This window comes from Ranitomeya variabilis, chromosome 4 (genome assembly GCF_051348905.1).
Source record: "Ranitomeya variabilis isolate aRanVar5 chromosome 4, aRanVar5.hap1, whole genome shotgun sequence".
NCBI classification, from domain to species: Eukaryota; Metazoa; Chordata; class Amphibia; order Anura; family Dendrobatidae; genus Ranitomeya; species Ranitomeya variabilis.
The window spans coordinates 683,021,484-683,037,133 of NC_135235.1; the positions used below are offsets into that span (position 1 = coordinate 683,021,484).

Genomic DNA, 15,650 nt, shown 5'->3' on the forward strand with positions numbered 1-15,650 from the left:
CCTTTTGAACTCTCGTGGTTTCCTGTCCCACTGCGGATAAGAAGGACGTCCTGCATGGTGCTGTCAGGATGGATTCCTGGAAATATAATTACCGGTATGTCTAATTACCGTTTTCTTGCCTTATAAATGGGTTTGGGACCATCAGTTGTGTTGTGCAGAAGTCTGGTGGATACACAGCCGATAGTCCTACTGAATAGACTGTTAGCTGCTTTTTTCCTGCCATAATACAAATTCTAAGTAAAGAAAAACGAGTGGCCATCATTACTTTAAGAAATGAAGATCAGTCAGTCCGAAAAATTGGGAAAACTGAAAGTGTCCCCAAGTGCAGTGGCAAAAACCACCAAGCGCTACTAAGAAACTGGCTCACATGAGGACCGCCCCAGGAAGGAATACCAAGAGTCACCTCTGCTTCTGAGGATGTTTATCCGAGTCACCAGCCTCAGAAATCGCAGGTTAACAGCAGCTCAGATTAGAGACCAGGTCAATGCCACACAGAGTTCTAGCAGCAGACACATTTCTACAACAACTGTTAGGGCTTGTTTCCATTTGCGAGAAACACATCCGTATCTCGCATGTGGAAACCAAGCTGTGGCGCCGGCACTTTGGAGCAAAGCGTGCAGCTCCATGTGTTCCTATGCGGCTGCATGCTCCGCTCTGGAGTGCCGGTGCTACAGCTTGGTTTCCACATGCGAGATACGGACGTGTTTCTCGCAAATGGAAACAAGCCCTTAAGAGGAGACTTTGTGCAGCAGGCCTTCATGGTAAAATAGCTGCTAGGAAACCACTGCTAAGGACAGGCAACAAGCAGAAGAGACTTGTTTGGGCTAAATAACGCAAGGAATGGACATTAGACCAGTGGAAACCTGTGCTTTGGTCAGATGAGTCCGAATTTTAGATCTTTGGTTCCAACCACCGTGTCTTTGTACACAGAAAAGGTGAACGGATGGACTCTACATGCCTGGTTTCCACCGTGAAGCATGGAGGAGGAGGTGTGATGGTGTGGGGGGCTTTGCTGGTGACACTGTTGGGGATTTATTCAAAATTGAAGGCATACTGAACCAGCATGGCTACCACAGCATCTTGCAGCGACATGCTATACCATCCGGTTTGCTTTTAGTTGGACCATCATTTATTTTTCAACAGGACAATGACCCCAAACACACCTCCAGGCTGTGTAAGGGCTATTTGACCAAGAAGGAGAGTGATGGGGTGCTACACCAGATGACCTGGCCACCACAGTCACCAGACCTGAACCCAATCGAGATGGTTTGGGGTGAGCTGGACCACAGAGTGAAGGCAAAAGGGCCAACAAGTGCTAAGCATCTCTGGGAACTCCTTCAAGATTGTTGGAAGACCATTCCCAGTGACTACCTCTTGAAGCTCATCAAGAGACTGCCAAGAGTGTGCAAAGCAGTCATCAAAGCAAAAGGTGGCTACTTTGAAAAACCTAGAATATAAGACATTTTCAGTTGCCTTACACTTTTATTAAGTATATAATTCCACATAGTTTTGATGCCTTCAGTGTGAATGTACAGTTTTCATAGTCATGAAAATACAGAAAAATCTTTAAATGAGAAGGTGTGTCTAAACATTTGGTCTATACTGTCTGTGTGTGTGTGTATGTATGTGTGTGTGTGTATATGTATATGTGTATATATATATATATATATATAATATATCACACGGACAGCGGAATAGCTGATAGTTAATTTGTCGGCTTCTGTTAAATCATTGCAGAGGCTGACAGGATAGGAGACATGGTTTACATACAGTAAACCATTGCAGAACAGTTAGACTTATATAGGTCAGTGACTAATACGGTTAGTAGTGTGTGTGTGTGTGTGTGTAAAATTTGGGGCCTGTATGTATTTAATAATGTTTTCACTGAAAAAACTGGCGTGGGCTCCCGCACAATTTTCTGTGCCACAGAGGGAAAGCCAGTGACTGAGGACAGATATTATAGCCTAGAGAGGGACCATGGTTATTGCCACCCCAGAAAAGGTGCATCTGTAAGATGCGCCAATTCTGGCACTCAGCCTCTGTCTTCTCACTGCCCTGTAGCGGTGGCATATGGGGTAATAAGGGGTTAATTTCACCTTTGTATTGTAAGGTGACATTAGGCCAGCTTAGTAATGGAGAGATGTCTGATAGATGCCTCTCCATTACTAACCTGTGGGCTTGATGTTACTTGACAATAAAAAGGACATCAACCGCACAATTATGAACCCCTCTGCTACAGAGCAAGTGGGAAGAGCGAGGCTAAGTGCCAGAATTGGCACATCTATAAGATGCGCCATTTCTGCGACGGCTGAGAGCTGATGGTTTTTAGCCTGTGGGGCTGCCAATATCCATGGCCTCTTCACAGGCTATAAATATCAGCCTACAGCTGTCTGCCTAGCATTTGCTGGTTGGATTTTATGTCAATATTTTGTGTCCCCCTGTAAAATAGCCAGTAAAGGCTAAGCAAACAGCTGTGAGCTGATATTAATAGCCTGGGAACCTTTATGGTTATTGGCTCCTTTCCAGAATAGTAACATCAGCTGTCAGCTTTCCCACTGCTGGTTATGAAAATTATGCGGGAGCCCATGCAGGTTTTATTTTTTGAAAAATAAACATTTTGCATTTCACGCAGGTTTCTTAGTTGTTTTTTTTACAGCATATGTAGGTTAATTATGTTAATGCTCCTACATGGGTGTTTGTGTGTCTTTAGTTAATATTAATGAGGGTATCTCGTGAAGAGTTTGAATAAGGAAATGCATCAAATTCCTTTATTTTTATTTTTTTTAATATATCTTTATTTAGCGCTCACGATTTACAGAAACGCATCAAATCCGCATTAAAAAGTACAGAATTTCCACTGCGTTTTCTGCTAAGAGACGCACTAACCATGCAGACATTTCCTCAAGCAAATCTGCAACATGCGCACATAGCCTTAACCATTATGCGTCCATATTCATTAATGAGCAGAACCACGTGACCGCTGAACACAGGAAGAGCTGCCCGGAGACCATCGGACATGCAGGGACCGTGCCAGGAGCAGGTGAGTATGTGACAGCCGCCGCTTCCCCGCCGACAATGACTCGAGTATAAGCCGAGAGGGTCTCTTTCTGCCCCCAAAAATTTCGGCTTATACGCGAGTATATACGGTACAGCACTCTAGAAGGGTGTGTATAAGGCCATATAGGTGCTGGTGGTACTATATATGGGGAAAACCTGGTGACAGGTTCCCTTTAAGAAACCTATGGAACTAGGTTAAAATTAGCATTTTTTTGGATGGTGAAAAACTTGTAATTTAAATATTGATGGTGGCTGAACTGCAGGTGGTCTGTGTCGCTTCATAAGTTTAAGGCCGGGGTCACACTAGCGTAGAATACGGACGAGCGCTATGTGAGAAAGCATCGCATGGCACTCGGACCAGTGTTAATCTATGGGGCAGATCACATCTGTGATTATTTTTTCATGCCAAATCAGCATACGAGAACAATCGCAGCATATATACCTGACAGGGGCCCATACAGTCTATATCTACAATAATATATACCTGACAGGGGCCCATACATTCTGATATCATCACTAATATATATACCTGACGGGGCCCATACATTCTGATATCATCACTAATATATATACCTGACAGGGCCCATACATTCTGATATCACTAATATATACCTGACAGGAGCCCATACAGTCTATATCTACAATAATATATACCTGACAGGAGTCCATACAGTCTATATCTACAATAATATATACCTGACAGGAGTCCGTACAGTCTATATCTACAATAATATATACCTGACAGGAGCCCGTACAGTCTGTATCTACAATAATATATACCTGACAGGAGCCCGTACAGTCTATATCTACAATAATATATACCTGACAGGAGCCCGTACAGTCTATATCTACAATAATATATACCTGACAGGAGCCCATACAGTCTATATCTACAATAATATATACCTGACAGGAGCCCGTACAGTCTATATCTACAATAATATATACCTGACAGGAGCTCGTACAGTCTATATCTACAATAATATATACCTGACAGGAGCCCGTACAGTCTATATCTACAATAATATATACCTGACAGGAGCCCGTACAGTCTATATCTACAATAATATGTACCTGACAGGAGCCCATACAGTCTATATCTACAATAATATATACCTGACAGGAGCCCGTACAGTCTGTATCTACAATAATATATACCTGACAGGAGCCCGTACAGTCTATATCTACAATAATATATACCTGACAGGAGCCCGTACAGTCTATATCTACAATAATATGTACCTGACAGGAGCCCATACAGTCTATATCTACAATAATATATACCAGGAAGGAGCCCATACACTCTAGCATCTTCAGTAGTGAGCCGGCTAGAGTGTATGGGCTGCAGTCAGGCACCTGGAAGGAGCCCATACACTCTAGGCTCAACCTTGCCGCCTTCCTTGGTAAAAAGAGAACACGCCCCCTCCCTATAGGACACGCCCCGGAAATGACGTCACACCTGGAAGGAGCTCATACACTTTAGCATTTACCACCATATAAGTAGAGTGCGGCTCTGCGGGTGGAGGTCGGTGCTGAAGGCTCCATTATTCTCTATGTGGAGTGCGGCTCTGCGGGTGGAGGTCGGTGCTGGAGGCTCCATTATTCTCTAGGTGGAGTGCGGCTCTGCGGGTGGAGGTCGGTGCTGGAGGCTCCATTATTCTCTATGTGGAGTGCGGCTCTGCGGGTGGAGGTCGGTGCTGGAGGCTCCATTATTCTCTATGTGGAGTGCGGCTCTGTGGGTGGAGGTCGGTGCTGGAGGCCCCATTCTCTATGTGGAGTGCGGCTCTGCGGGTGGAGGTCGGTGCTGGAGGCTCCATTATTCTCTATGTGGAGGGCGGCTCTGCGGGTGGAGGTCGGTGCTGGAGGCTCCATTATTCTCTATGTGGAGGGCGGCTCTGCGGGTGGAGGTCGGTGCTGGAGGCTCCATTATTCTCTATGTGGAGGGCGGCTCTGCGGGTGGAGGTCGGTGCTGGAGGCTCCATTATTCTCTATGTGGAGTGTGGCTCTGCGGGTGGAGGTCGGTGCTGGAGGCCCCATTCTCTATGTGGAGTTCGGCTCTGCGGGTGGAGGTCGGTGCTGGAGGCTCCATTATTCTCTATGTGGAGGGCGGCTCTGCGGGTGGAGGTCGGTGCTGGAGGCTCCATTATTCTCTTATGTGGAATGCGGCTCTGCGGGTGGAGGTCGGTGCTGGAGGCTCCATTATTCTCTATGTGGAGTGTGGCTCTGCGGGTGGAGGTCGGTGCTGGAGGCTCCATTATTCTCTATGTGGAGTGCGGCTCTGCGGGTGGAGGTCGGTGCTGGAGGCCCCATTATTCTCTATGTGGAGTGCGGCTCTGCGGGTGGAGGTCGGTGCTGGAGGCTCCATTATTCTCTGTGGAGTGTGGCTCTGCGGGTGGAGGTCGGTGCTGGAGGCTCCTTTATTCTCTATGTGGAGTGTGGCTCTGCGGGTGGAGGTCGGTGCTGGAGGCTCCTTTATTCTCTATGTGGAGTGTGGCTCTGCGGGTGGAGGTCGGTGCTGGAGGCTCCATTATTCTCTGTGGAGTGTGGCTCTGCGGGTGGAGGTCGGTGCTGGAGGCTCCATTATTCTCTGTGGAGTGTGGCTCTGCGGGTGGAGGTCGGTGCTGGAGGCTCCTTTATTCTCTATGTGGAGTGCGGCTCTGCGGGTGGAGGTCGGTGCTGGAGGCTCCATTATTCTCTATGTGGAGTGCGGCTCTGCGGGTGGAGGTCGGTGCTGGAGGCTCCATTATTCTCTAGGTGGAGTGCGGCTCTGCGGGTGGAGGTAGGTGCTGGAGGCTCCATTATTCTCTATGCGGAGTGCGGCTCTGCAGGTGGAGGTCGGTGCTGGAGGCCCCATTATTCTCTGTGGTGTGCGGCTCTGCGGGTGGAGGTCGGTGCTGGAGGCTCCATTATTCTCTATGTGGAGTGCGGGTGGAGGTTTGTGGTGGAGGTTCCATTATTTTCTATGTGGAGTGCGGCTCTGCGGGTGGAGGTTTGTGGTGGAGGTTCCATTATTCTCTTTGTGGAGTGCGGCTCTGCGGGTGGAGGTCGGTGCTGGAGGCTCCATTATTCTTTATGTGGAGTGCGGCTCTGCAGGTGGAGGTCGGTGCTGGAGGCTCCATTATTCTCTATGTGGAGTGCGGCTCTGCGGGTGGATGGATGTGTTGGAGATTCCCCATTACTGGGGGCATCTAGTGGGTTTGGATCAGGGAGAACCTTCTGAGTGGCCCCATCACCGGGTAACCCTGATTACACTATGGTGGCGCCCCCCTCAGGCTGGAGTCACACCAGGGTATGGCATCGGATGTGAGATGCTGATGCCCTCGGCTCCTGATCTGCTGTGATCTCGGTGTCCGTGCTCGATGCTCTGATTCTCTCACATGACAGGATCGGAGCACAGTTGTAATGTCTCCATCTCCTCTGCTGTCGGTGTTGGTGTACGTCGCATTGCACTCGGATGACACCGTAGACTTGTATGGGGGCGAGTGAGCCGAGTGTCGCTGCCAATCCCAGATCTTCGATGCCCCATATTGTAACACGCGTCCGAGTGCTGTTTGTGGTTTTATCCCCCGATCGTCTTATACAGTAATGTGACTCCGGCCAAATAGTGGATGTAGGAGAACCTCAGCAGATGACTGTGCTGTTACTGAAAATTATCTCTATACAAAAACCAGCACTGATATTACCGCCATATGGTGACATATAGTGATAGATCTCAGCCCCGCAGAACACATATGAGATTACAGCACAGTACAGATGGTGACTTACTGTTGACGTCTTTTCCATTTGTCCCAGACCGACATGACAACTTCTACAGCCAGGACTCCTCTACAGAGATTACACCAGACACATTTCACTTCTCACATTTCCAGCTCCATCCCCATATATTCCCAACCTGTACAACCTCCTGATCCTGCCGATACCACAGTACTGAGCTGCTGCTGCCATATATGTCCCTAGTACTGCACCTTCTGTGTGGTTCTGTGTGCCCTCTAGATGGTAAAACAAACCTCTAGAACAGGGGTGGGCAATTAATTTACGCAAGGGTCCACATGAGAGACCATGACTGTTGTGGAGAGCCGATCCAATAGGCCGAAATTAATTATATTCACTGTTATTATTGATATATTATAATTCTATTAATATTAACTTAATATTGAGCAGAATTAAGTATGCTGACATCCCCCTATATAGCTTTTGAACCAGAGTACAGTCCCTTCTGTATATCGTGTGACACCCAACAGCCTCTTATATACTGTAAGGTCCCACACAGCCTCCCTCGTATGCGGCATGAGCCCTAGAGCCTCCTCATATACAGCTTGAGCCCCGCACAATTCCCTATATACACTGCATGAGCCCCACACAGCCTCCCTCTATACAGTGGGGGGAAAAAAAGTATTTAGTCAGAGAACAATTGTGCAAGTTCTCCCACTTTAAAAAAAATTGAGACAGGCCTGTATTTGACATCATACAGTTGTGGCCAAAAGTATTGACACCCCTGCAATTCTGTCAGATAATACTCAGTTTCTTCCTGAAAAAACAAATTCTTATTATCTTCATTTAATTTGTCTTAAATGAAAACACACAAACAATTGTCCTAAAGCCAAAATGGATATAATTGCACACCAAACATAAAAAAGGGGGTGGACAAAAGTATTGGCACTGTTAGAAAAATCATGTGATGCTTCTCTAATTTGTGTAATTAACAGCACCTGTAACTTACCTGTGGCACCTAACAGGTGTTGGCAATATCTAAATCACACTTTCAGCCACTTGACATGGATTAAAGTTGACTCAGCCTCTGTCCTGCGTCCTTGTGTGTACCACATTGAGTATGGAGAAAGAAGACCAAAGAACTGTCTGAGGACTTGAGAAACCAAATTGTGAGGAAGCATGAGCAATCTCAAGGCTACAAGTCCATCTCCAAAGACCTGAATGTTCCTGTGTCTACCGTGCGCAGTGTCATCAAGAAGTTTAAAGCCCATGGCACTGTGGCTAACCTCCCTAGATGTGGACGGAAAAGAAAAATTGACAAGAGATTTCAACGCAAGATTGTGCGGATGTTGGATAAAGAACCTCGACTAACATCCAAACAAGTTCAAGCTGCCCTGCAGTCCAAGGGTACAACGGTGTCAACCTGTACTATCCGTCGGCGTCTGAATTAAAAAGGACTGTATGGTAGGAGACACAGGAAGACCCCACTTCTTACCCCGAGACATAAAAAAGCCAGGCTGGAGTTTGCCAAAACTTACCTGAAAAAGCCTAAAACGTTTTGGAAGAATGTTCTCTGGTCAGATGAGACAAAAGTAGAGCTTTTTGGGCAAAGGCATCAACATAGAGATTACAGGGGGAAAAAAGAGGCATTCAAAGAAAAGAGCACAGTCCCTACAGTCAAACAGGGCGGAGGTTCCCTGATTTTTTTGGGTTGCTTTGCTGCCTCTGGCACTGGACTGCTTGACCGTGTACATGGCATTATGAAGTCTGAAGACTACCAACAAATTTTGCAGCATAATGTAGGGCCCAGTGTGAGAAAGCTGGGTCTCCCTCAGAGGTCATGGGTCTTCCAGCAGGACAATGACCCAAAACACACTTCAAAAAGCACTAGAAAATGGTTTGAGAGAAAGCACTGGAGACTTCTAAGGTGGCCAGCAATGAGTCCAGACCTGAATCCCATAGAACACCTGTGCAGAGATCTAAAAATGGCATTTTGGAGAAGGCACCCTTCAAATATCAGGGACCTGGAGCAGTTTGCCAAAGAAGAATGGTCTAAAATTCCATCAGAGCATTGTAAGAAACTCATTGATGGTTACCGGAAGCGGTTGGTCGCAGTTATTTTGGCTAAAGGTTGTGCAACCAAGTATTAGGCTGAGGGTGCCAATACTTTTGGCTGGCCCATTTTTGGAGTTTTGTGTGAAATGATAAATGAAAAAACACAAAAGAGAATGAAGCAATACATTGAAGACAAATTAAATGAAGATAATAATACCAAAGAATTTGTGATTGCAATCATTTTCAGGAAGAAACTGCGTATTATCTGACAAAATTGCAGGGGTGTCAAAACTTTTGGCCACAACTGTAGGTAGACAACAACTGAGAGTCAAAATGAGAAAACAAATCCATAAAATGACCTTGCCTGATTTGGCAAGATTTATTTTGCAAAATGTGATGGAAAATAAGTATTTGGTCACCTAAAAACTTGCAAGATTTCTGGCTCTCAGACCTATAACTTCTTCTTTAAGAGGCACCTCTGTCCTCCACTCATTACCTGTAGTAATGGCACTTGTTTGAACTTGTTATCTGTATAAAAGACACCTGTCCACAACCTCAAACAGTCACACTCCAAACTCCACTATGGGGAAGACCAAAGAGCTGTCTAAGGACGCCAGAAACAAAATTGTAACCCTGCACCAGGCTGGGATGACTGAATCATCAATAATCAAGTAGCTTACTGTGATTAAATCAACTGTGTGAGCAATAATAAGAAAATGGAAGACATACAAGACCACTGATAATCTCCCTCGATCTGGGGCTCCATGCAAGATCTCACCCCGTGGGGTTGAAATGATCACAAGAACGATGAGCAAAAATCCCAGAACCACATGGGGGGACCTAGTGAATGACCTGCATAGAGCTGGGACCACCATAACAAAGGCTACCATCAGTAACACGCTACGCCACCAGGGACTCAGATCCTGCAGTGCCACATGTGTCCCCCTGCTTAAGCCTGTGCATATCCCTACCCATCTGAATTTTGCTGGAGAGTATTTGGATGATCCAGAAGAGTATTGGGAGAATGTCATATGGTCTGATGAAACCAATGTAGAACTGTTTGGTAGAAACAAAATTCGTCGTGTTTGGAGGAGATATTTGGATGCAACTCAGCATTCTAACATCATACCTACTGTGAAGCATGTGGGTGGCAATATCATGCTTTGATGCTTTCTCTGCAAAGGGACAAGGACGACTGATCCGTGTACATGAAAGAATGAATGAGTCCATGTATCGTGAGATTTTGAGTGCAAACCTCATTCCATCAGCAAGGGCATTGAAGATGAAAAGTGAATGGGTCTTTCAGCATGATAATGATCCCAAGCACACCGCCAGGACAATGAAAGAATGGCTTGGTAAGAGGCATATGAAGGTCCTTGATTGGCCTAGCCAGTCTCCAGATCTCAACCCCATAGAAAACCTTTGGAGGGAGTTGAAAGTCCATGTTGCCCAGCGACCGGCCCAAAACATCACTGCTCTAGAGGAGATCTGCATGGAGAAATGGGCCAACATACCACCAACAGTGTGTGCCAACCTTGTGAAGACTTACAGAAAACGTTTGACCTCTGTCATTGCCAACAAATGATGTATAACAAAATACTGAGGTGAACTTTTGTTAATGACCAAATACTTATTTTCCACCATAATTCGCAAAATAAATCTTGCAAAATCAGACAAGTTGATTTTCTGTATTTGTTTTCTTATTTTGACTCTCATAGTTGTGGTCTACCTATGATGTCAATTACAGGCCTCTCATCTTTTTAAGTGGGAGAACTTGCATAATTGGTAGCTGACAAACTACTTTTTCCCCCCACTGTATACGGCATGAGTCCCACACAGCCTTCCTATGCAACTCTGGCAAAAATTAAGAGACCACTGCAAAATGTTCAGTTTGTCTGATTTTTCTCTTTATAGGTATATTTTTGAGTAAAATGTAAATTGTTCATTTATTCTATAAACTTCTGACAACGTGTCTCCGAATTTCCAAGCAATAAATTTATTTTTTTTTTGACAAAGAAAAATGGTCAAAATAAAAAAAAAAAAATGAATCCAGTGCTTTCAGACCTCAAATAATGCAAAGAAAACAAATTCATAATCATTTAGAAACAATACTAGTGTTTTAATTCAGGAAGAGATCAGAAATCAATTTTTTGTGGCATGCTTTCCATCAGTCTTTCACACTGCTTTTGGTGCAAAAATTTAAGCAGTTTTTCTTTGTTTGATGGCTTGTGACTATCTGTCATCCTCTTGATTATATTCCAGAGGTTTTCAATGGGGTTCAGGTCTGGAGATTGGGCTGCCCATGACAGGGTTTTGATGTGTTGGTCTCTTAATTTTTTGCCAGAGCTGTATACTGCATGAGTCCCAAAGTCTCCCAATATACTGTATAAGGCCCCTGTAGCCTCCCCATGTGCAGCATGTCACCCCATAGCCTCCCCATGTTCTGCATAACACCCCCATAGCCTCCCCATGTGCAGCATGTCACACCCAAAGCCTCCCCATGTGCTGCATGTCACGCCCATAGCCTCCCCATGCCCATCCAAACATCCCAAAAAACATGAGAAAAGACACCACATACTCACCTCGGTCCCAGCGCCCTGCTTGTCTCCATGTCTGTCTCTCTGCCTCCGGAGCACTGTATCTCTGCAGTACACAGCTGGTGTGATTAAATGACATTGCGTCAGCTGTTTCACACACTGATTGGTGGAAGAAGTGATCGGAGGCCCATCCTCCACCAAAGAAGTCAGCACAGATGAAGACAGCAAGCGGGCGGGCATGGTACGGCCCGTGGATCTCTGGTTTCTAGCCCCATGGCTGTCTCGGTCCGCGGGCTGGACTGAGACAGCCAGAGGGCCAGATGTGGCCACTGGCCCGCACTTTGCCCAGGTCTGCTCTAGCATATAGTAATGCCCTCTTCTCCACTAGAAAGTAATAATGCTCTATGTGCCCCTATAACAATAAGTGGCCACTTAACATTTAATAATGTCCCGAGTCTCCCCCTGTACAGCTCACCTCTCCACAGCATGATGCTCTCTTATACACAGTATTATGTCCCCTCACTGTATAGTACCCCCTCACATATTGACCCCTTAGTAGTTCCCAAACTGTATAATGGCCCTAACACTGTATGATGGCCCCCTCACTGTATGATGGCCCTCTAAATAGCCCCCATATAGCATAATGCATTTTATAGTCCTCCATATAGTATACTGCACTCCTCGTAGGTCTCTGTATGGTATAGTTCACTCTCCATAGGCCTCCATACAGTATAATACACTCCTCATAGGCCTCTATATAGCATAATACACTCCCCATAGACCTCCATACAGTATAGTGCACTCCAAAGTCCTCAAAATGGTATAATACACTCCTCATGGGCATCTATACAGTATAATGCATTCCCCATAGACTTCCATATTATATAATGTCACCCAATTTTCCTCTATATAGTATAATACACTCCCCATAGTCCTCCATATAGTATACTGCATTCCTATACACACCAGTATAGCTAACTATAGTGTAACTTCGGATGCACCTCTCAGAGCCCGGAGTGACCTCCCCCTCTGCCTTCTCCCTGGTAGCTACGCTGCTGCTGGTTACGATGCTGAAGTTGGTTTCTTATTTGTCCAGTTTCTTATTCAGGGCTGAAATTGGTTTCTTTTTCATCAGACAAAAATAGAAAAATTCCAATAATAAAATACAATGCAGCGAGGTGCCCTGATGTGAATCCACTTAAAAACTGCTACAAAATAAAAAATCTGGCACAAAAATGTCCATTAATATGAGCACTGAAGTGAGTTATTGAATGGGTTAAATTACTTTGGGCCACTGATCTCACACAAACATTACAGGCTGGTGTAGCCTGAATTTGATGCTGGCCATCACTATGTATGTATTGGTGGTGTGTGATCAGTGGCCCAAAGTCATTTAACTCCTGTAAAACACTAAAGAGGTTGTCCACTACTTGGCCAGCTTCTTCACATACCCCCAAAAAGTAATAGAGCCTATACTCCCCTCCTGTGCCAACACTGCTCCCACATTGTTGGCACTAGTTTTCCCGGGTCTCCCATGCTGTTGTTGTGACACGTCCCGAATCAGTGCTGGCATCGCTATCTCCGCTTTCGGACAAATCGAGCAAGAACTGGACTTCCTATTCATTTTCCATTTGTCTGAAGGTGGAGACAGTGATGGCAGTGCTGATTAGGCGCTGGCCATCATGTGTTGCAACACCATACAAGAGCCCTGGGGACAGCGAGTGCAGACACCGCAGGAACTGCGCCAGCACGGGAGGTGAGTATAGATTTATTATTATAATCGGGGCAAAATATATTAATCAAGAAGGGGTTGTCCTATTGGACGCTGCCTCTGGCCTGGCCTAATAGGCCTTCGTACATTGCAGGCCCAGACACCATTATTAGGCATGTTAGTATCTTAGTAACTAGGCCGCCCCATACTATCGAGTACTTGGGGGCGGAGGGGCATTCAGTCGAACTGTCACACCTTCTTAGATGCCATGTTTGCTTTTGGCAGCAGCAACTGGTTAAACTGCCAGAATTTTTGCTGCAGCCGCCCCTGTGCCGTCCCTTCTGTGTACATCTATGTTTTGGTGCCCAAAAGAGTACAAAAAAAATTGAAAACCAATGTGTAATGTGTTAAAAAATAACAAAATGTGTCTTCTGTTTTTTTCATTTTTTTTTTTTTTTTTTTTTTCTTTTTACAAGAATTGTTGGAGTAAATTTTCTTTTCAAATATTTTGTCTGCTTTTTTGTCCGGTGTTTTTTTTTTCCAGCCTCCACCCATTCCACACCAAGAAAGGTATACCCATTGGGCAATCAATTCCTCAGATCAAGGAGAAATTGTACACTCGATGAGGATTTCCAGAAAGAAGCACAAGACTTGACCAGGAGATTTAAAAGAAGAACTTACCCCAAAAATTGTATCTCCCAAGCGTATCAGAGGGCTAGAGGCCAGTCACAGATTTCCCTATTGGAGCCAAGGACAAAACCACCGGATAAATTTGTCCGTTTTATTACTGGATACAATACCCACTGGTCCAAGGTAAGAGACATTTTACAGAAGCATTGGGGCATTCTCACCACAGACTTAGCAACTTCACAAGTTGTTAGTGGAAGACCACTGATTACGGCAAGAAGGGCACCAAACTTGAGAGATATTCTTTCGAGGAGCCATTACACCAGGCCCACTGTCAGATTGAATCGCGGTATCACATTGAGGGGCTCTTTTCCATGCGGAGACTGCAACATCTGTCAATATATGCATCCAGTCAGGGATTGCTTTTGCAATCCCACTGATGGTAGTAAGCATGGACTTAAGTCGTACATCAATTGTAAAACTACCAGTGTGATATACGCTATAATCTGCCCATGCCCACTTGTTTATGTGGGACAAACATCTCAAGAACTGCGCCGCCGCATGCAGAAACATCTTTCTACCATCAGCACTGCGATGGTTGATGCCCGGAGGGAGAAGCCTCTTACGTCAGTGGCTTCCCATTTTTTGTCACATCATGCAGGGAGATGCACGGGCAGTAGGTTTGTAGGTCTTGAACATATCAAGGCTTCGGGTAGAGGAGAATCCCTTGAACGCAAACTTTTACAAGTTGAGGCCCGTTGGATCTTTTTATTACATTCTACTGCACCTCAGGGCATAAATGAGGATCTCCTCTTTTCGGGCTTTTTAGGTTGAATCGCTTTGACTATATATATTTTTCTATGTCCCCTTCTAGGCTAATCCAGTATCAGTTGGCTATATTTTGTGTGCTTCCTGAAGAATTCACGGCAGTTTGAGCAATTGGGATGCCAGTCTGATCCAGTTCTTTCTATTTGGTTCAACACCCATGTCTGCTGGTGGTTGATATTTGTAATGAAGAAAAGTTGAAAACTTGAACAACATTGTTTTGCCAACACACTCTATATGATGGATCTACGGGACCACTAACTACCATGCATGGACAATCCACGGCCAATAAACTGGGATTCAAGCATGACCCAGTGTTGGCAGAAGGCTGACTTTAGTGAAGAATTTTTTTTGAACCTTATAGTGACATCATTATGTTCATATACCATGAATGATAGTTTTACTGGACCACGCATTACTTTATCACGTGGTCTCTGTTTATGACTCTGAATATGCCCTCTTGCCAACTTGGAGCATGGTCCAGCAGTGTTTGGGTGTCCAAATATTGACTAGGTATTGGGGCTTTAACTTTGTATTGTGGGGCCATTGTTGATTTATGTTTATATCCTTAAGGTGGGGATTAATAGTCAGGGGTTACACTCTTGTCAATACAATGCTCCTTCTAATTTTGAGGTTGTCACCATCACTAACCGTAGTTGTACCTTTGGTACATTTTCCGGTATTTTATGGCTCAAATTCATCAGACTGTCTCCAGAGGGGGGTTTCCTGTTATCAGGTATTGGCCTTACCCACAGCTTCGTCTGACCATCACTATTTAATCTCCCTTATTATATATGCTCTATGGCCCCATTGCTTTTGACAAACACCCACACTTTTTTCTGGCTGTCTAACCCTCCTTGGGGTCCAGTTACCTCTAATAAATACATTATCTATATTTCTGGCAGATTTGGAGGTCATTTTTCTTCATTCAAACTTTCTTATTCACCAGCATCATCTATTTATACTATATATCCTCAGTCTAATATTTGTGTTCCCTGCTATGTCATATCCCTAGTGTGTCTGTCTTCTGTTTGTCTCTGTTTGTTCATTTTTTAACATATCAGGCTCTTTGCGGTTGGCCGCTTCAGGGTCAATTCCTCTTTTGATATTTTCTCTGTCCTGTGCTT

General features: G+C 45.1%; 1 protein-coding gene across 3 annotated transcripts in view; it reads left to right on the forward strand.

Moving 5' to 3' along the window:
• LOC143766395 (uncharacterized) overlaps positions 1-15,650 on the forward strand; it is a 63,402-nt gene that overhangs the window by 38,859 nt on the left and 8,893 nt on the right. Inside the window, exons 1-2 of one of the 3 annotated variants that reach the window (XM_077254052.1) lie at positions 4,552-4,692; positions 13,616-13,884. The exons of 1 other annotated variant lie outside the window; for it this stretch is intronic. The gene's annotated coding sequence lies outside the window, so the exon portion shown is untranslated. Of the gene's footprint in view, positions 1-4,551; positions 4,748-13,615; positions 13,885-15,650 lie in introns of those variants that run through there. One more of the 3 variants, XM_077254053.1, reaches the window with a different exon arrangement.